The following is a 22,216-nucleotide window of genomic DNA, read 5'->3' on the forward strand; positions in this document are numbered from 1 at the left end:
CAGGACCTGGATTCTGGTGGCCATCTCCATGGCTCTTGGTTCCTCTGGGCTTTCGATGCCGCCTTCTCAGTCATCCTTCCTTTTTCACAAAAGAGAGCTGATGCTGGCTGAGGAATTGTTTTCTGAGCCTGTGTTTCAGTCCAGGTCCACCCAGAAGACCCAAACCACACAGAAACTTGTACAGGGAGAGCTTGGTATAAAGACGTATGAGCAGGGGTCCTGGAGATTGGCTCATAAAAGGGCTCTAAAGAGCACAGGAGCAGCAGTCATTTCATCTGGGAGTGAGGCCAGCCCATCCCCAGGCTGAGCCTCAGACCCATGAGAGTTCGGGCACCGCTTATGGGGTTACAGGGGCTTCCTTGGAAGGACTTGCTTGAAATCCACCTTCCAACAGAACCCTCCAGGCTCATCAGAAGGTGCCGCAGAAGCCCTGCAAGAGGAGGAGTCTGGCTGGGGACTGTCCTGTGTGAACCTGCCTGAGGGATGGTGATGGGAGACCACATCACGAAGGGCCGAGGGGGTGTGTCCAGGGCACTGGGTTCCCGGCTGCCTCACCTGCTGGCACCTGGTTGCTCTAAGCCACCCAGGGAAGCTGTCTGTGGGCAGCTCACTGCCAGCCATCCAAGAAGTGCCTAGCTAGCAGCATTAATTAATACCGAATACACTAAACTAGTAACATGAGGCCAAGGGTTAATTAATTTTGTAACGAGGGGAAATAACGCTGCTTAGCTTTTTTTTTTTTCTTAAGGCCGCACCCTCAGCATATGGAGGTTCCCAGGCTAGGGGGCAAATCAGAGCTGCAGCTGCCCACCTACACCACAGCCACAGCAACACAGGATCTGTGCTGCATCTGCGACCCACACCACAGCTCATGGCAACGCCAGATCCTTAACCCCACTGAGCGAGGCCAGGGATTGAACCTGCCTCTTCATGGATACTAGTCAGATTCATTACCACTGAGCCACGATGGGAACTCCTTAGTTTCTTTTTTGTTTTTATTAAAAATTTTTTTTTACATTTATTTATTTATTTGTCTTTTTAGGGCCGCACTGGTGGGATATGGAAGTTCCCAGGCTAGGAACCTACACCACAGCCACAGCAATGCCAGATCCGAGCTGTATCTGCGACCTACACAGCTCACAGCAATGCTGGATCCTTAACCCACTGATTGAGGCCAGGGATCAAACCTGTGTCCTTATGGATGCTACTCAGATTTGTTTCCACTGAGCCACAACAGGAACTCCAGTTTCTTTCTTTTTTTAAAAAAAGTTTATTTTATTGGGAGTTCCTGCAGTGGCACAATGGGATCGGCAGTGTCTCTGCAGTGCCAGGATGCAGGTTCGATCCCCAGCCCCGCCTGTGCAGTGGGTCAGAGGATCCAGGGTTGCCGAAGCTGTGGCTTGGATCTGATCCCTGACCTGAGAACTCCATATGCTGTAAGGCAGCCAGAAAAGGAAAAAAAAAATTACTTTAGTGAAGTATGGTTGATTTACTTTCTGTTAATTTCTGCTGTACAACAAAGTGATTCAGTTATACATATATTTGAAAAAGAAGCATATACGCATATGCTTCTTTTTCATATTATTTTCCATTACAGTTTATCACAGGATATTGAATATAGTCCCTTATGCACTAAGGTAGGACCTTGTTTCAAAACGTCCTAGTTTCAATCTAGCCACTTACTCATTTGCCAAGTGGTCAAGGTCCTCGTTGTACTCAACATAAACTCTGAAAACCAGCCCCGTGGGATTGATGGCTATATTTAAGGTGTACAACTTGATTAGTTTCAGTGTATGTGTACACACGTGTAACCACCACCACTGTCAGGATAACCGTCCCCTCTCCTCCATTTGTGATCCATCATTCCTTCTGCCTCATCCCTAGGCAACCGCTGATCTGCCCAGAGTGTTTCTAATTGGTTAAGACAACCTTGAAATGTATATAGGAGAGTCAGTTCCTGTGAGGATACCAACAAAGGCATGATGAGGAAGAGGGATAAGGAACGGAGAGACTGCCTTACTGGATGTCAGAATATACTGCAAAGCTACTGCTACCAAATCAGTATGGTATCAGTCTGGGAGCAGACAACTGACATGCTTTTATTAGATAAAGACAGAGATTAGGACTTAATGAAAGAAAAGGATCTACCACCCAAACACTATAGGGAAGCCAGAAGGGCTATATTAATACCAGAGTACCAGACATAAAGAAGTATCAACACAAATGATGGAGAGGCATTTTATAATGATAAAAGGCACTACCACAAAAAGACAGAGCAATCCTAAATATGTAGGTACCTAATAATTGCTTCAGAGTATATGAAGCAAAACCCAACGAATTGTAGGGAGAAATTTCCAAATCCACAATTATAGTTGGAGATTTTAGAAATTCTCTTTCCATAATTGATAGAGCCAGTAGTTAACAAGTGTAGTAAAGATAGAAAAAGATGTGGATAATCCTGTTGATGCACATAACCTGTTTGTCATGAACAAAACTCCACACCTAACAATAGGAAAACATCTCTTATTATTAAGTGCTTATGGAACAGTCACTAAACTAGACCACAGAATAAATCTCAACACTTTTAAAATGATTGAAATAAAATTAATTAAAAACACTGAGATAATTCCAAAAAAAAAGGGAAAATTCTGAAGTATTTTAAAACAAAGTAACATTTTTAAATAACCCATGGACTAAAGAAAAAATAACAACGAAAGTTAGCAAGTTTTTTAAAAAAATACTTTAATAAGGATTTTAAAATGTGTGAAATTCAGCTAAAGTAGTACGTAGAAGGAAACACACAGCTTTAAATAATACATTACATAAGAAGAAGAGTTTAACATCCATGATCTATAAAGCTAAAAATGAAGAAAATAAATTAAATCCAAAAAGTAGAAAGAAGGCAATAATAAGATGAGCAAAAATTAGTGAAATGAAAAATTAAGAAACTGTGGAGAAAAATCAATAAAACAAAAGATGACCCTTTGGAAAGATTATTAAATTTCATAAATGCCTCAATAGACTGAAGAAAAACACAAACTATATCAGGAATGAAAGAGAGGCATCACTATAGACTTGAAAGTCATGAAAAGGATAAGGAAATATGAACAGCTTTCTACTAATAAATTCCATAACTTAATGAAAATGACCAAATTCTGGAAAGACACCAATTTATAATATGGTCAAAGAAAAGCAGAAAATCTGAATCACCCTATATCTGTTGAAGGAGTTGAATTTGTAATTAAAAACTTTCCCACAAAGAAACTCAGGGCCCAGATTGCTCACTTGTCAGTTCTACCAAATATTTAAGAAATAATCATGCACATCTTATTCAAATTTGTTTGGAAAATGGACAAAGGAAGCCCGGACATCAAACCAGACAAGAACATTTCAAGGAAAGAAAATTACAGAAGGATATCCTTTCAGACATGGATGCAAAAATCCTTACCAAAGTGTTGCCAATTAGAATCCAACAATATATAAATAGGATAATCATGACCAACGAAGGTTTATTCTAGAAATTCAAGGTTATTTCAATATTCCAGGAGTTCCCATTGTGGTGCGGTGGAAATGAATCTGAGTAGGAACCATGAGGTTGCAGGTTCCATCCCTGGCCTTGCCCTGTGGGTTAAGGATCTGATGTTGCTGTGAGCCGTGCTGTAGGTCGCAGACATGGCTTGGATCTGGCATGGCTGTGGCTGTGGTGTAGGCTGGCAGCTGTAGCTCCGATTTGACTCCTAGCCTGGGAACCTCCATGTGCTGTGGGTATGGACCTAAAAAGCAAAAAAAAAAAATAAATAAATAAATAAATAAATAAATAAACATTTTGAAATCCTTAGAGATAAATTTAAGAAAATATATGCGAGATTTATACATTTAAAACTAAAATATTTCCATGAGAGAGATTGAAAAGCCCTAAATAAATGGAGGAAAGGCTATGTGTATGGATTGAAATGTTCAAATTATAAAGATGTCTTTCACTCTTAATTTAGCTATAGATTCAACAAAATCTCAATTAGAATTCCAGCAAGCTTATGGGTAGAATTTGACAAGGTGACTCTAATTTTTTTTTTTTTTGTCTTTTTGCTATTTCTTGGGCCGCTCCCTCGACATATGGAGGTTCCCAGGCTAGGGGTCTAATCGGAGCCGTAGCCACCGGCCTACGCCAGAGCCACAGCAACACAGGATCTGAGCCACGTCTGCAACCCACACCACAGCTCACTGCACCGCCACATCGTTAACCCACTGAGCAAGGGCAGGGACCGAACCTGCAACCTCATGGTTCCTAGTCAGATTCGTTAACCACTGCGCCACAACGGGAACTCCCCTCTAAAATTTTTTAAGAAGTTTAATTTTGATAGAAGTGTTATGGTATAGCCAAAACAATTTTGGAAAAGAAGGTTAAATTGGGGAAATTTTTACTACTTGATTTCAAGACTAACTATAAATATATAGTAATTGAGTCTGTGTGTGTTGACAGAGAGATAGAAAAATAGGTCATGGAATATAGACTCCAGAAATTGACCCACAATTAATATTTGATCCACATTTAAATGGTCAGTTGATTTTCAGCAAAGATGCTAAGATAATTCAATGGGAGGAAGGATAGTCTTTTCAACAAATGGTACTGAAACAACTGGATAACCAAATGGAAAAAAATGAACCTCAATAGCATGTTAAAAACTTAACTTGAAATGGGTCCTTGACCTGAACATAAGGATTAAAACTATAAAATTTATAGAAGAAAAAACTTGTAGAAAAAGAACCTTTACAACTCAGTAAGACAAACAACCCAATTAAAAAGGAGACAAGATATTTGAACATACACTTCACAAAGGAAACAATATTAATTGCCAATTGGCTCATAAGAAAGTGTTCCATATTCATCAGTAATACAAATTAAAGTCATATCGATTTCACAGAACTGGAACACATAATCCAAAAATTTATATGGAGCCATAAAAGACCCAGAATTGCTTCATAGCAATCCTGGGGAAAAACAAACACAACCAAACAAAAAACCAGGAGGCATAACTCTCCCAGATTTCAAACAATATTACAGAGCTACAGTCATCAAGACAGTATGGTACTGGTACCACAGCAGACTTACAGACCAATGGGACAGAACAGAGAACCCAGAAACATAACTAGACACCTATGGTCAATTAATCTTCAACAAATTAGGCAAGAATATAAAATGGGAAAAAAACCATCTCTTCAGCAGGTGTTGCTGAGAAAACTGGACAGCTGCATGTAATTCAATGAAACTAGAACAGCTCCTTGTACCATGTATAAAATAAACTCAAAATGGCTTAAAGACATAAACATAAGACATGGCTTAAAGACATAAACCATAAAACTCCTGGAAGAGAACAAAGGCAAAACATTCTCTGACATAAACCAAAGCAATGTGTTCTTAGGTCAGTCTCCCAATGCAAAAGAAATAAAAACAAAAATAAACCAAGGGGAGCTAACCAAACTTGCAAGCTTTTGCACAGCAAGGGAAACCATAAAAATAACAACAACAAAAAGGACAACCTATGGGAGTTCCTGTTGTGGCTCAGTGGTAATGAATCCAACTAGTGTCCATGAGGGTGAGGGTTCGATCCCTGGCCTTGCCTAGTGGGTTAAGGATCTGGTGTTGCTGTGAGCTGCATTGAAGTTTGCAGACTTGGCTCGGATCTGGCGTTGCTGTGGCTGTGGTCTAGGCTGGCAGCTACAGCTCCCTTTGACCCCAAGCCTGGGAGCTTCCATATGCCGTGGGTGTAGCCCTAAAAGGCAAACAAACAAACAAAAACCCCCAAAACAAAAACAAAGAAAAGTACCTTAACAGCAGGTGGGCATTACGAAGCCTCTTTCAGGATGGTTCTGCATCAGATCCAATGCTGTGGATTGGACCCTGTCTCAGGACTCTCCTCAGAGAGCCAACACTTCTGTCCCAAGACTGGATCTGCAAGTGTCCAGTGAGTGTGCAGACCGCAGCCTTCCTCTGCAGGAGCGAGGGCTGGGAGCTCTGGTGGCATAGAGATTTTAGGCTTGGTCGATCCCTAACTGTTGGTCGTAGACATGATTCCTGCTGATTCTGGCCCTTCTCTCCCCAGCCGCCTACTTGGTGTGTACGTAGATGCCAGTTATGCATCCTGATAGATGGGATTACCATCCCTGGAAGCAGGTGGTTCTCGTAGTTGGTACCCAAAAGAGGCTGTGGGTCCAACTGAGATTTTGAGTCTCAATTCCTTCGCACCCCACGCCTGCAGTGAGATCCTTGTATTACCCTTTCATGACCCAACTGAGCTAAGACACCACAGCTGTGGAAGGTTCCTCTTGAGATGCGTACCTGAAGAAGGAACCCCGGGCTGTTGCCACAGATAAGGAAGGAAAAGTGTCTTGAAGGAAAAACAGTGCCTTCACTGGCTGCGAGGATAGCCTGGTGCTCCTGCAGGAAGATGCCCTAGGAAACCAGGACCTGCCTTTCCAGGTGGAGTTTGCAATTTTCAAGCCCCCGTGAGAGGTGCATGTCCTGCCGATTTTGCGTTTCAGGGAGAAAGGAGGAGAACAAAACAGGCTTGGTCCCCAGCAAATTCCAGGCTGATTTTTTTCCCATTGGTTTTACTTTTATGTCTGAACTGTTTTTTTTGTTTGTTTGTTTTGTTTTTGTTTTTGTCTTTTTGCCATTTTCTTGGGCCGCTCTCACGGCACATGGAGGTTCCCAGGCTAGGGGTCCAATCGGAGCTGTAGCCACTGGCCTGCGCCAGAGCCACAGCAACGCTGGATCCAAGCCTCGTCTGCAACCTACACCACAGCCCACGGCAATGCCGGATCATTAACCCACTGAGCAAGGGCAGGAATGGAACCCGCAACCTCATGGTTCCTAGTCGGGTTCGTCAACCCCTGCGCCACGACGGGAACTCCTGAACTGTTTTTTTTTTTTTTTTAAGTTTTATTGAAGTAGAGCTGATTCACAACGTTGTGATCATTTCTGCTGGACGACAAAGGGATTCAGCTCCACATATACGCACATCCATTCTGTTTCAGACTCTTTTCCCTTGTGGGTTGTCACAGAATGTCGGGTAGAGGTCCCTGTCCTGTACAGCAGGTCCCCACTGGCCAATCATTCCACAGACCTCAGTGTGCAAATGCCAATCCAAACCCTCAGTCCATCCCTCCCACCCCCACAACTGTCCCCTTTGGTAACCACAAGTTTTTCAAAGTCTGTTTCTGTTCTGCCAATAAGGGTATACCTAAAAAGGGTATAAATCTAAAGAAGAGAAAAGAAAAGAAAAGAGAAAGAAAGAAAGAAAGAAAGAAAGAAAGAAAGAAAGAAAGAAAGAAAGAAAGAAAGAAAGAAAGAAAAAGAAAGAAAGAAAAGAAAAAGAAAAAAGATCCAGGCCTGTTTCTTCAGCCATTGCAGGGCAGGGGCTCCTGGTGCAGCAGGACTTTGCATCACAAGGTGGGAGAATGTGATGGAAGGGATGAAAAATGAGGCCTTTTCCAGTAGAGCTGGAGCCAAGAATAAGGAGGCTTTGGGGGAAGGCTGTGCTGTGTTCCAGGATAAACTATTGCTATTACCTAATTTTTTTTTTTCCAATCGTATCTGCCCATAGCATGTGGAGTTCCTGGACCAGGGATCAGATCTGAGCCGTGGTCACAACCTAAGCTGCAGCTGTGGCCACGCCAAGATCCTCAACCCACTGCTCTGGGCCTGGGATCGAACCTGCAACCCAGGGCTCCCAAGATGACGCCGATCCTGCTGAGCCGCAGTGAGAACTTCAGTTATTACCTAATATTTCAGTCTTGTAGCCTCTGGTTCACACACTTCACCTCATTAACCCTCAGAACAATCCGGGGAGATAAGTAGGACCATTCCCAGCTTACAGATGCAGAGCCCTCCGTGATGAGCTGGCTGGTCCTAGATCACAAAGCCAAGGGGGACTGAGGCTCAGCCGGGTGTGGGGAAGTCCGTGGCTCCTGCCCTGGGAAGGATGCTGGTCTCATGAGGCCACGGATCCAGCGGGAGCCTCCGAACTCCTCCAGCGTGAAGATCTTCCAGAAGGACTCTCCACCATGCAATGAGGCAAGAAATTTATGGCTTGGCCTGATTTAATGGGCCAGGCAGTTAAGAGTTCTTTGCCAAGCTCTGAGCATAATTTAAAGGAACCAGGGCAGGAGAAAGGGCCCCATAACTCACATCCTTTAAGGGCTCGGAGAACAAGAGACACGTTGGATCGTTGAAAACATCTCTGCTCCTCAGGCCAGAAAATACCGGCCTGTTCCTAGGGATTTTGGTCAAAGAACCAGAAGACTGCATGAATAGATGTGGCAGAAAAAGTAAGGAAAATATGTACAGGTCATAAATTTCTAGCCTAATGTTTCCTTTGTTACGTTCTGACCGGCTTGGTATTTATTTCATTGTGTTCTCACTCTTGGTGTCTGTCCCCGCACCTTGTAAATGCCACCTTCTTAGCGGAGTAATTTTTCATTGACACGAACTGAAATATTGCCAGGACAGTGGCTTTGAGATCGTAGACATGGAGCTACAGACGACGGAGTGGGAGTTCCCTGGCGGCCCAGCAGTTAAGGATCTGCCATTGGTACTGCCGTGGCTCAGGTCACTGCTCTGGGAAAGGTCCTATCTGATCCCTGGCCAGAACTTCTGCATGCCATGGGCGTGGCCAAAAAAAAAAAAAAGGTGAATAAGTTGATGGAGTGGAAGAGTATGGGATGGGAGTGGAAGGTGTAGTTTGAGTCCTGGTCCTTTTCTTCTGTGATGTTAGAGGTGTCGCTTCATCTTTCTGGACCTCAGTTTCCTTTTCTGTAAAATCGAGAGTTTGGACCCATCATCTTCTCTCTGCTTTGAACTTGCAACCATGAAAAGCCGTAATATTTTCATTGTTCGGCATCTGGAAGTAATGCACGCGCTCTCTAACCCCCCAGAGTATTTTATCTCTGGGTTAAAAAAGGGCATTCATCACTTTTTCTCTCAAGTTCTGGTTATTCAAGGCCACTTCCTCCCTCCCCCCACCCCACTGGGACTCTGAGTGCTTTGGGTGGGCCTCTTCCTCCTTGTACCCCTCCCAGCCCCCGCGGGGCACCCTCTCACCCAGTCACCCTTTGGGGTGGATGAAAATGAGTGAAAGAAGACAGCCTCTACTCGCTCCCACTCTGTCTTGAGGTCGGATGACTTGATTTAGAGTTTTTCCTACAAACGGTACATTCTTTCTGTTTGATAGCATTTAATATGTGCTTCAAAAGGCAGAGTTAGAAATAAATTTCATTTTTGTAAGATCCTTTTATTTTAGAAGGATCTTATTAAAATGAGTCTTTGCCCATACCAGACTTTAGATCAAAGCAGCACATTTTTCGAGTTTTCTGGACGATGCTACTCCACGGACCTCATCGTGGCTGCGCTCTCCTCTCTGCCCCAAACTGGTCATGCGGATTATTGTCGAGCCATAATTTCCCTTATCACTGTGGACACAGTACACCCGTTGATGCTGGGCCTGACCAGGTTGGCTGGCTTTGCCAGTGGGACGTTGGCAGAAGTCGTACATGGGTGCTTTTCCTTACCTCTGGGGCTCCTGCTACTGTCATGAAAAGAGCATGGGGAAGAGACCAGAAGCCACGCCGCAGTTGAAAGGCAGCAAAGCACAGTCAACATGCGACATCATCAGGAAGTCAACGAGGTGATCCGAGTTGACAGGTACCAAAAGGGGTCAGGTGGCCGTGAGGATCTGGTCTCAGACACACATCCCTGCAGCCCCGAGAACTTGAACTTTCTGCAAACTGTACCAAACTCAAGGACACCATCAGCCATTTTTGAAACAACACCTGCCAGCTGCCACCTTGTGGTCTCAAGGTTGTTCCCCCTTGTAACTATGCAACCGTTTTGGACCCCAACCAGAAAACAACAACAACAAAAGGAATACACCTTAAGCAGTACCCGGAGTTTTCACTTGGACGTAGATTTTGTTTGTTTGTTTTGTCTTTTTAGGGCCTTACCCATGGCATATGGAGGTTTCCACGCTAAGGGTCGAATTGGAGCTACAGCTGCTGGCCTATGCCACAGCCACAGCAATGCCAGATCCGAGCCATGTCTGCAACCTGCACCACAGCTCATGGCAACACTGGATCCTTAATCCACTGAGTGGGCCAGGGATTGAACCTGTGTCCTCATGGATGCTAGTTGGGTTTGTTACTGCTGAGCCACAACAGGAATTCCTGGACATAGATTTTTAAACGATTTTTCAGCCTTCCTTCTACCTCCCATGTCCTAAACCACATCATAAAAATAGTGGCAGATTTGGCTTAGATCTGGTGTCGCTGTGGCTGTGGGGTAGGCCTCAGCTGCAGGTCCAATTTGACCCCTAGCCAGAGAACTTCCATATGTCTTGGGTGTGGCCCTAAAAAGAAAAAAAAAAAAAAAAAAAAGAATAAGAAAAAAGGACAGAGAATGTGCAGAAGGAGGCCCCGGGTGTTCTGCCTCTGCTCTGGGCAGGGGTCTGAGTGGGTCTGTCCTGCGGGCACTGAGCCTTTCCAGGGCTGGGCCTTCCAGCCACCTGCCCTCACACCGGCCCCAGCAGCGCCTCGAGAACCTCAGGAGGGGCTCTTTGCACAGAGAGACTGAATGTACCATGGAGAGACCATGTAGATGCAGCTCTGGGCCTAAGACCACCAGGACTGGTCAATGATTGCCAGCTTCACTCCATTTGGCCCTGACTTCCAGCTCAAGACCAACCAGAGAAAGCTAATCGTAGGATGCCCGCTTCTGCTCAGCTGCCTCCAGCTCCTTGGGCCCCCCGATCAGGGCCCACCTGAAACCGTCCATCTTGTTCACGCTAAAGTTTTTCCCATTTCCTGCTTTGCTTGCCTTCGAGTCTCTGCCGGAGGCAAGGGTTCTGGGTTGAGTTGTGTCCCCGGAAATTCAGATGTTGCAGCCCTGATCCTCAGTAGCGCCGACTGTGACCTCCGTGGAACTAGAACCATTGCGCTGTGATTAGTTCAGATGAGGTCACAGGGGATGAACAGGCCTCTGATCCAGTGTGACCGGTGTTCTCAGAAAACAGAGAAACTTGGACAGAGAGCTTCTGCAAAGAGATCTGCCGGACACCCGGGGAATGCATTTCCAGGTCAGGGAGCCTCACAGTTGCCAGCAGCCCGCAGAGGCCAGGAGAGAGGCCGCGGACCTTCTCTCTTCAGAGGGAGCGTGGCTTTTCTCATCCCACCATCTCAGACTTCTGGCCTCCAGAAGTTCCAAATAAACGGTAGCCTTTGTCTGCTGTCACTGGCTGGTCTTCCTCTGTTTCCACAGCACCCACTGCCCTGCTGTCGGAAGGCCAGGCCTTCAAGATGGAGTTTGCAGGACTCCGGGAATCAGGTTTTCAAAGGTGGAAGTCCAGTGTTCCTGTTGCGGCTCAGCGGTGATGAACCCAACTAGTATCCGTGAACACGCGGGTTCGATCCCTGGCCTTGCTCCGTGGGTTAAGGATCTGGCATTGCCGTGAGCTAGGGTGTAGGTCACAGATGCCACTGGGATCTGGTGTTGCTGTGGCTGTGGTGTAGGTGGGTAGCTGAAGCTCTGATTCAACCCCTAGCCTGGGAATTTCCATATGTGGCAGGTGTGGCCCTAAAAAAGCAAAAAAAAAAATAAAAGGTGGAAGGCTGCCAGAAGCATTTCTTCAGGCTTGTCATAGTCCTGCAGATGATGTGAGGCGGTCCCACAGGCTCTGGACTGACCATCGGGCCAGCTCAGGGCTGTCCTGCCATTGCCTCTGCGGCATGTTACCCAAGAGCTTCCCATGAGGCAGTGCGAGGGCTGGGCCTGGCTCAGGGTGGTGGTGGGCTGGCTGCCCAGCCTCAACCCGACCCCCAGGCCCCCGGTGCGCACAAGACAGCTGTGGCCCTGGAAGGCCGCGCTGCTGTTTTAGTCCTATCCTGCAGAGAGTTTGAGGCTCATTCAGAGGCCTTCCCATACTTGGGGAACAGGGGCCTCTTGCCTCCCACGGCCATCAGAGGCCGACTGGAAACAGGTTATTTTAAGATCCGCACAGACTGTACCGATAACAGTAATAGTATTTCATTGCTGAAGTCGTGTGAGCAGCGGGTGGGGGGAGAAGAATGCAGATGAGTTTTAAAAATAGAAGGCTGTAATTAGCCAGAGCGGAGATTTATTCTAGAAGGCATTGATGCCTCCGGCAACCGCACACCCCAGTTCCTCCAGGACAGTCTTCCTTCCATGGAATTCGATTCTTTCCAGTAACGGTGATCTTTGTTCAAAGACCAAGGGCAACTCAGTGTTGTGGAATTGTACGACGGCACATGTACATTCATTCACAAGTCCAAACACCTTCTCATGGCATCACTCGCTTTCTCGCTTTCTTTTTATTGATAATTTTTTCTTTTGTCTTTTTTTTGTTTTTAGGGCTGCACCCACGGCATATGGAGGTTCCCAGGCTAGGGGGTGAATCGGAGCTGCACCTGCCGGCCCACACCACAGCCATCGCAACTTGGGATCCGAGCTGCAGCTTGTGGCAACTCAGGATCCTTAACCCACCCAGCGAGGCCAGGGATCAAACCTGCATTCTCATGGATCCTAGTCAGGGCCTGAACCTGCTGAGCCACAATGGGGACTCCTCTTGCTTTCTGTGCTGTGAATATAGGCGTTGTGGCTGTGGTCTTTTCCTACAGGTTAAAAACTAGTTGTGAAGAGAAGCATCCAGGCAGGTGTGTGTCGATGTGAGGATGCTGAGGAGGTACGAAGCGGGCAGTTAAACTCCTTGTTGGACGAGAAGCAGACTGTGTATGTGTCTGACTGGGTCACTTTGCTCACAGCAGAAGTTCGCTCAACACTGTAAATCAACTATACCTTCATTAAAAAAATACAAAAACTCCAACCAACCAACCAACAAACCACATCTTGGCTGGAGAGCTGGATGTTTTTTATTGGACATAAATCCAAGGGACCAGTTCTCAAGTTTTTGCTACGTGCCGTAGGCTGCCTCTCACCGAACTCCAGCACGGAACACGCGTGTGAGCTGCTCTGTGTGTGGACAGTTATGGCACGTATATCGCGCTTACCCACGATGTGATGGAGGCAGACGTGCTAACCATTACACGGCAGGAATGCGTGATGGGCGTGTGATGAGCAGCATTTGTGCAAGCGCCTCCCTGCAAAGCCAGAGCCCGGAGCTTGGGGCCAGAGAGACCAGAGGGGGGCACCAGCATGGGGGGGGGGGCGTCCCTTGGGGAGAGGAAGCCATCATTTCTTGCCTCGGTTCTCAGGGGTGGCGGTGATGGCTGTGTTGGGCAGTGGATGGGGGGGCGGTTAGAGGTGACGAGTCCAGGAGGCGAGGACCCTGGGGTTGGGGGTGGGAGACACCTACTCACCGATGGTGGCTGGTCATCGTCGCCCCAGAAACTTACATTTTGGAAACGTGCATGTTTGTTGCTATTTGTATTTTCAATAGCAGCTAAGGATTCGCCTTAGTCTTCTGCAGTCTTACGTCTATTAACATTCTTTGGGGAGTTCCTGTCGTGGCGCAGCAGAACTGAATCTGACTAGGAACCATGAGGTTGCCGGTTCCATCCCTGGCCTCGCTCAGTGGGTTAAGGATCTGGTGTTGCCATGAGCTGTGGTGTAGGTTGCAGATGCGGCTTGGATCCTGCATTGCTGTGGCTGTGGTGTAGGCCAGCAGCTACAGCTCCAATTTGACCCCTAGCCTGGGAACCTCCATATGCCGTGGGTGCAGCCCTAAAAAGACAAAAAAAAAAAAAAAAAAAAAAAAAAACTTCGGGAAATATCAGTTAGTTTTGATTATCCTTAAGGGCTAAGAGGTAAGAGGCTTTGATCTAGGACTGGCATTTTGATGGGCATTGTGGAAACTGGAATTAGGGAAAACCCACTGTCCAGAGGACAGTGAACCTTGGAGGAAGGAGCCTGGGAGCCCTGGAGATGAGCTGGAAATCTCTTGTCTGTCTACCAGCCTCTCCTCCAGACCACTTCTCCGCTTGAACTTGCAAGGGGTTTGCACTTTGGTTTGGAAAAAAAAGCTGTTCTGAATAGAAATAAAAACAAAAATAAAACATATGGGACCTACTCAAACTGACAAGCTTTTGCGCAGCAAAGGAAACCATTAAAAAACAAAACAAAACTGAAATGACAACTGCAATGACAGGATGGGAGAAATAGTTGCAAATGAAGCCACTGACACCGGCTTAATCTCCAAAACACACAAACAACGCATACAACTCAACAACAACAAAACAACCTGATCGGAAAATGAGCAGAAAACCTAAACAGACATTTCTCCAAAGAAGACATACAGATGGCCAGTAGGCACATGAAAAAATGCTCTATGTTGTTAATTAAATGCAAATCAAACCTGCAATGAGGTTCCACCTCACCCTGATCAGAATGCCTGTTTTTAATAAGTCTTCAAGTAACAAATGCTGGAGAGGGTCTGGAGAAAAGGGAACCCTCCTACGCTGTTGGTGGGAATGTAAATTGGTATGACTGCTATGGAGAATGGTATGGAGGTTCCTCAGAAAACAACATCGAACTGCCATGTGACCCAGCAATCGCACTCCTGGGCATCTATCTGGACAATAGTACAATTCAAAAAGACTCATTGCAGCACTATTCACGTGTGTGCCGTCACAAGGCGAAGACCCAGGGAGTTCCCGTCGTGGCGCAGTGGTTAACGAATCCGACTAGGAACCATGAGGTTGCAGGTTCGGTCCCTGCCCTTGCTCAGTGGGTTACGGATCTGGCGTTGCCGAGAGCTGTGGTGTAGGTTGTAGACTCGAATCGGATCCCGAGTTGCTGTGGCTCTGGCGTAGGCTGGTGGCTACAGCTCCGATTCCACCCCTAGCCTGGGAACCTCCTTATGCTTCGGGAGCGGCCCAAGAAATGGCGAAAAGACAAAAAAAAAACAAACAAACAAACAAAAAAAAAACAAAAAAAACAAGGCTAAGACCCAGCCCCAAGGGAACCCCAGGTGGACAAGCCCCCATGGGACTTAGAAGATATGCGCTGTTTCCAAAGACAGCGCTGCTCAGACCTGCTGCTGACTCTGGGGCTAGACGTGTGTGTGTGTGTGTGTGTGTGTGTGTGTGTGTGATGGGGCTCCAGCCACGTTCAGAGCTCGGAGGCCCCAGGGAGAGTCTGGGGGTGACAGCTCCAGTTCTTGAAGGCCAGCTTGAGCCCAGCCCTCCAGGGAACACAGTTCCTTTCAGGGTCACCAACCCATCGTGATCTCTGCTGACTCCCAGCGCCTGCGGCCTTGGGGTCCCGAGCCACCCAGGGCAGCTCCTCCTGGCTCTGGGTCTTGTGCAAGTGGGATGATGGAGCCGTGGGTGCAGGGGCCTTGGCATCTTAAAATCCCTCATAACACCCTGTCTGCCCTGGGGTGCAGAGTATGTGCACCGGAAATCGAGTTGGTTATTTAATTGTCCAGGCTTCCTGTCTGGAGATGCAATGGTCAGTTTTCTGACATGGTCCCCACTTTAGGTGACCAGGACGTGAGGGATCCTTGCCAAATTTAAAAAATGTTTATTGGGAGTTCTCGTTGTGGCTCAGCTGGTTAAGGACCCAGTGCTGCCTCTCTGAGGATGCAGGTTTGACCCCTGGCCTCACTAAGTGGGTTAAGGACCTGGCTTTGCTGTGAGCTGCAGTGTAGGTTGCAGATGTGGCTCGGATCTGGCATTGCTGTGCCTGTAGTGTAGGCCAGCCGCTGCAGCTCAGATTTGACCCTTAGCCTGGGAACTTCCATGAGCCTCAGGTGTGGCCATAAAAAGAAACAAAAAGTGTTTATCAAACAGATGTATGTAGTTGAAGAATTATCTAGAACTGAAAGGCGCAGATGGACCCGAATATCTTTGGGGACCATTACTCTGCTGCTGGCACTTCCGTTTGTGCCTATACTATAATTTCCCGAGACACCTGTCTTTTCCACGTGATCTGCGGATCTCCCACGACAAGACTCAAGGATTTCACTTTTACATCTTTTCCCACCTTATACCTTAGTATTTTTTTTTTTTTTGCCACGCCTACGGCATGTGGAAGTTCGATCCTGGGCCAGGGATGGAACCTCTGCCATAGCACTGACAACACTGGAGCCTTAACCTGCTGAGCCACCAGGGAATGCCACTCTTGGTGTGTCATTAAGACAAGAAATAATGGTTCACTGCTGAGGCAGCTCATACACTGCGATTTCATTCCCTTCTCTATAGAGCTTTTCTCCCCTGGACTTCTACTTGCCTTCATTTCTGTCCCGCAATTTAGTCTGACCGTATTCCTATGTTTCTCCTGGAACCCTCCCTCTGAGAGCCTTCCGACCTCAGGTTCCATAGGGTCTCTGGCTATCACACAGCATGGTCGCTGGGTATTAAGGGTGTGTGCATTCTGAGAGCGGGAGATGGGAAGGAGAGATGTATCTACCTCTACCTCTAAATCCATATCTATATACCTATCTCTATGTACCCATATATCTATATCTCTGCCTACATACCTATATCTCTATATCCATATATCTCTATATCTCTATACCTATGTCTGTATATCCACATATCTCTATCTACCTATAGCCATATATCATATATCTATATACCTATATCATATATCTCTATATCACACATCTCTATATTGATATATCTCTATATCATATATCTATCTCTATCTCTACATATCTATATACCTACGTCTATGTATCTGTATCTCTGTCTATACCTACACATCTATATACTTATCTCTATGTCTCTGTATTTGTCTCTATATTTCTACATCTCTATCTAGATCTATAAAGAGAGAGAGAAGGAGGAGAGAGCTGGAGAGAGAGGTGGGGGACATGATGTGTGTTTTGTGTGATGGCAGAGTCAACACTGCCAACGATGGGAAGGCCAAGGGGAACCCCTGCCTTTGGACCTGGCCTTGGGGTCAGAAGTGTTGCTTCTGCTGCATTCCAGTCCTCACATTCTATGCTCAAAGGCCCCCCAAGTGTCAAGGGGAACTGGGGATAGACACCATCTATCTCTCTCTCTTTTTTTTTTTTTGCTTTTTAGGGCCAGGCTAGGGGTCTAATCAGTGCTACAGCTGCCGGCCTACACCACAGCCACAGCAATGTGGAATCCTAGCGGTGTCTGTGAGCTACACCACAGCTCACGGCAATGCTGGATCCTTAACTGACTGAGTGAGGCCAGGGATCGAACCTGCATCCTCGTGGATAAAAGCTGGATTTGTTTCCACTGCGCCACAATGGGAACTCCCTACGCCATCTCTTAAAGGGAGTATGGCAACATCCTGGAAGCATATGTGAGACCAGAAATATTACAGTCACCGACTTTGAAAAATATCAACCTACCATACGGTGTAGCACAGGTCTTTCTCAAACACGACATTTGTTCTCTAAGAGACTGGTGCTAGCTGAATAAAAAAATGCTTTTTACCCCATCTGCTCTGCTCAATATAGCTTATGTTTCCTAGTGGCCATTAATGACACTCTCCTGAACCTTTAAGACAGCCTTTCTCTCATGTTAGTTCCCATCTTTTAAAAAAAATTTTATATGATATCTTTTTTCTTTGCTTACTGTTAGAAAATTACTTTTTTATTTTTACTGAATCTTGAATCGGAGCTGTAGCTGCGGGCCTAAACCACAGCCACGGCAACGCGGGATCTGAGCCTCCTCTGTGACCTACACCACAGCTCACGGCAGCACCGGATCCTTAACCCACTGAGCAAGGGCAGGATCGAACCCGCAACCTCATGGTTCCTAGTCGGATTCGTTAACCACTGAGCCACGACGGGAATTCCTTTTTTTTTTTTTTCTTTTAATTTGGCTGTACCTGCAGCATATGGAAGTTCCCAGGCTAGGGGTCAAGCCACAGCCACTGCAGAAGCCATGCAGAGTAGTTATGTTGTGAACCGCACAGGAAGTCCAGAAGATTGTTTTTTTTAAAAAAAAATTTTTTTATTTATTTAGTTAGTTAAATGGCTGCCCTCGAGGCGTGTGGAATTCCCAGGTCGGGGATTGAATGTGACCCGCAGCTGCCACTTAAGCTGTCGTGGTTCGAACCCTCCCCCCTCACTCCCCACTTGTTCTTGTTTCAAAACACACTCTTTTGAAAATAAATAATTGGAGGCACCCTCATCACAATATGATATGTTGTGGCCCAAATCAACATTAAATTGAAACCTCAGATTATTTAGACAAAAAGCAACCCTACCAAATTACGTGTGGATTTCACAGTCTTCAAAGCATCAAGGAGTTCCCGACCTGGCACAGTGGAAACGAATCTGACAAGGAACCACGAGGTTTTGGGTTTGATCCCTGGCCTCACTCAGAGGGTTAACGATCCGGCATTGCCATGAGTTCTGGTGTAGGTTGCAGACGTGGCTTGGATCTGGCATTGCTGTGGCTGTGGTGCAGGCCGGCAGCTGCAGCCCTGATTAGACCTCTAGCCTGGGAACCTACATATGCCTCGGGTGCAGCCCTCAAAAGACAAAAAAAAAAAAAAAAGAAAAGAAAAAAGCATAAAGCCATAGCGATCAGAGGCTGCAAGGTGCACGGAGCCCCTCTCAGTTATGTACTGTGAGCGCCCCAAGGTCACCCAGGGAAGCCCTACTTCCTTGAGCCTGACTAGTGCAGGGGCTGTTCGGACCTTTGAGACCTCGGTGGTGCTTGGCTTAGGTCCTGACCACAGAGTAGATTGTGTTTGCTGCTTGGGGAGCCTGTTCATAGGAGTGTGTTTTCCACTCTAGGCCGCCTCATACGGTGGTGCGAGTCAGGCACTGAGCAACTCCAGGGGCGCCATTCTCACCACTCATCCCAGGTCAGGTTTCTGGCAGTATCTTGAGGAAGGCGTGCCTCTTCCTAATTCAGCAGAAGTGCAGGCTGCCTGGGGCGGGGGTGGGGGTGGGGCTATCATAACAGGAATCAGTGGCTATAACCCTGCTTCTTCTGCTCAATGGCCAGGCGACTGTCCTCTGGGTGTTAGTGGGCTCAGGTTGCCATATTCAAATATCACAGACTGGGGCCTGAAACAACAGCCATTTATTGTTTTCTCCCAGTCCTGGAGGCTGGATGTCTGAGATCAGGGTGTCAGCAGGGCTAGTTTCTGCTAAGTCCTCTCTCTTGGGTGTGCAGGTGGCCGTGCTCTCCAGATGGTCACAGGGTCTTTCCTCTGTGTGTGTCTGCATCCTAATCTCCTCTTCTCATCAGGACACTGGTCACTGGCTTAGGGCCCCACCTAATGACCTCATTTAACTTTCGTTATTGCTTTAAGGGCCCTTGTCCAAAGGCAGCCACCATCGGAAGTTCTGGGGGTTGAGACTCCGTAGACTCGGTTGGGGGGTGACAATTCTGCCCATCACACTGCGCCTCAGGGTCCTGACCTTGGGTTGTGATGATCACCCTCTCGGAGGAAATTATGTGAAAGTGCTTTGCAGACCACAAGGTTCCATGCAAATACACAGCCTGCCCATTGCCTTCGTCCTCATGACTTGGGCCTGGATCCCTGATGCGACCGTCTGGATCTAGCAGAAATACCAGGCAGAGTCGGTCGCTAGGAGGTAGGAGGAGCCAATAAGAGGCAGTAGGGGGAGTTCCCAACGTGGCGTAGCAGAAACAAATCTGACTAGGAACCACGAGGTTTCGGGTTCGATCCCTGGCCTCCCTCGCTCGTGAGTTAAGTGGGTTCAGGATCTGGCATTGCTGTGAGCTGTGGTGTAGGTCCCACTGATTTGACCCCTAGCCTGGGAACCTCCATGTGCCTTGGGTGTGAAAAGCAAAAAAAGGTGGTGGCTGCTCCTCCTGCATCAGGGACCTCACTTCCCTGCCACCCCAGCTGTGGACGCAGGTACTTTACTCAAGGGATGTTTGGTGGGCACATGCTCTGGGCCATGCCTCTGGGCATGGGCTGGAGGAGGGGAGGGAAGAACCAAGACATAAAAGGCCTGAGAGTTCTGGGGGCACCGGGCCCCCACATAGTTAGAAGTGATGGTGTCTTTCCTGGGGAACCAACAAGGTCACTGGTGATGGGGAAGCCTACCCCCACCCCACTTTCATCGAATCAGATCAGATCTTCCTCCCTGAGCAGAGTAAGCATCTGCCAGTTGGTGAGCGGGGGGGCGCACTGAATGTGGAGTTTCCTTGGGACCACTTGCTTCATTTTGATATTCACGTTTCTCAAAATTTACAGATGAGCTCTTGCTTTCTGAAACTACCCTTTACTTCTAGAAGAGTGGGGAGGAAGTTCAGATCTCTTCCTCAGATAAGAAATGATAAATCTCTTCCTTGGTGCCCCATCTGCAATCTTTACCTTCCCAACTTGGGCTCTGAAATCAGAAGGAGTCTGAGCAGGTGGAGTGAGAGTCAAGAGCGTGTCCAAATTGAATATTTTCTGCATTTTAATAATAATGCTATGTCACTGTGAGGGCTTTTTTTTTTTTTTTTCTTTTCAGGGCTGCACCTGCAGCATATGGAAATTCCCAGGCTAGGGGTGGAATCGGAGCTGCAGCTGCTGGCCAGTGCCACAGCCACACATGATCTGGGTCGTGTCTGCAGCCTATACCACAGCTCATGGCAATGCTGGATCCTTAACCCACTGAGCAAGGCCAGGGATTGAACTCGCATCCGCATGGACACTAGTCGGGTTTGTTACCTGCTGAGCCACAGCAGGAATGCCCAGTGAGGTTCTTAGTCTCTCCTTTAGAGCCAGCACCATTCATCTATCCACTCATTTCCCCTCTTCCTTTCGCTTCATGGCTCTTTCTCATTATTTCTAATTATGGGTTGGGAAGGAGAAATGGTTTGCTTTCTGGAATGGGAAACAGAAGTGGTTCTGCTGAATCCTGGGAGAGGTCAGATCTTACTCTCCGAGGACATGGCTGCTCAGAGGGAGGTTTGGCCAGTAGAAGGCCTTGGGATTTCTGTTCCTATCCTTGGAATGTGGCTGTGAGCATTCAGTAGGTTTATGTGGTCTCAGAACCCCACAAAAGGCAGAAAAGCACCCCACAAAAGGCATAAAAGCACCCTTTGAGACATATTAGGTGAGTTGGAGAAACCAGGTCATATAACTTCCTGAGTGATTTGTGCCAAGTGGGAAGACCCCGCTTAGACTCTTCCAAGTCCCTGGAAGTGGGGTGCAGGGTAGGCTTCCCCCTTGCTCGTGTCCTCTCTTCCTGCTCCCTAGGGACCCAGCACTTTAATTTGTCCCCTCTTCTATGAGAAAATTAGGGATTTAGGGCATTTCATCTACTAAGGAATCTAAAAAGGATGGGTCTTAGTCCTAGAGAATTGCTCATGGTGGAATTTCAGGAATTTCCAAGGAGAGTGTGTTTTAACCACAGTGGCCTCTGACTGACCAGGAGGTTGCTGAAGTAGACTGGTTTGGCCCTGTCAAGATATCATGTTGCACAGGAGACAAACCTTCACTTGACACGAATGAACTTAAGTTTTAATATCCTCTTAGGCGCCCTCAGAGAAGTGTATCTGAGGGAGGCCATTTTCCACTCCTGCCCAGCCCTATGGTTAAGAAGTAGCCCTTCGTGGCTAGAACATTCTCATTACAGCTGAAATCCATGGTCCTACACCTCCTTCCTCCAGGCCCGTGTGAGCAAGGCCCGGGGCTGGAAGGCTGGGTTCAGGCGCAGCACCAAGGCTGGAGGCATGCGAGGGGCTCTGATGGGGACTGGCTGACAGGCTGTCCTCTCCTGGGGATCCGAGGTTGGATTTGGCAGGTGGCACATCTGGAACAGGGAACCAGGTGCATAGCGCCACTGGGCCGAGCCTTTTCCCTCTGACCTCAGGGTCCAAGTCAGGCCTGCAGCTGGTCACGCACAAGCATCCGTGCTCTGATGGGAGATGGCACGTGGCTGAGATGCAGAGCCGGGCTTCGTGCAACCTTGAGCAAGTTCCTCGAACCCGTCTGATCCTGTTTCCTCATCTCGAAAATAGAGACGACGAAGCCCGCACTGCAGCGTAGTTACAGGACAGGGCTGGGGGGGATGCTGGCGCCTCTGTGGGATGCGCAGGCGCGAGGTGCTCTCACCACATCTTCTCAGAGGAGGTCAACCTCGCATTTCCTCCTGGAACACCCTCCCATGCCTCCAGTTTCTCAGTGGACAGAATGCAGAGCGGTGACAAAGATGTTTTAAAGCCGGAAAATCACGGAAGCCGAGGCTCCCACCGATGCCTGTTAACCCAGTCGCCTCTTCGATCCCTG

This window comes from Sus scrofa, chromosome 13 (assembly GCF_054392235.1).
Source record: "Sus scrofa isolate SSC_HxYL_T2T_F1_AM1 chromosome 13, Sscrofa_HxYL_maternal_Yorkshire_Landrace_v2.0, whole genome shotgun sequence".
Classification (NCBI taxonomy): Eukaryota; Metazoa; Chordata; class Mammalia; order Artiodactyla; family Suidae; genus Sus; species Sus scrofa.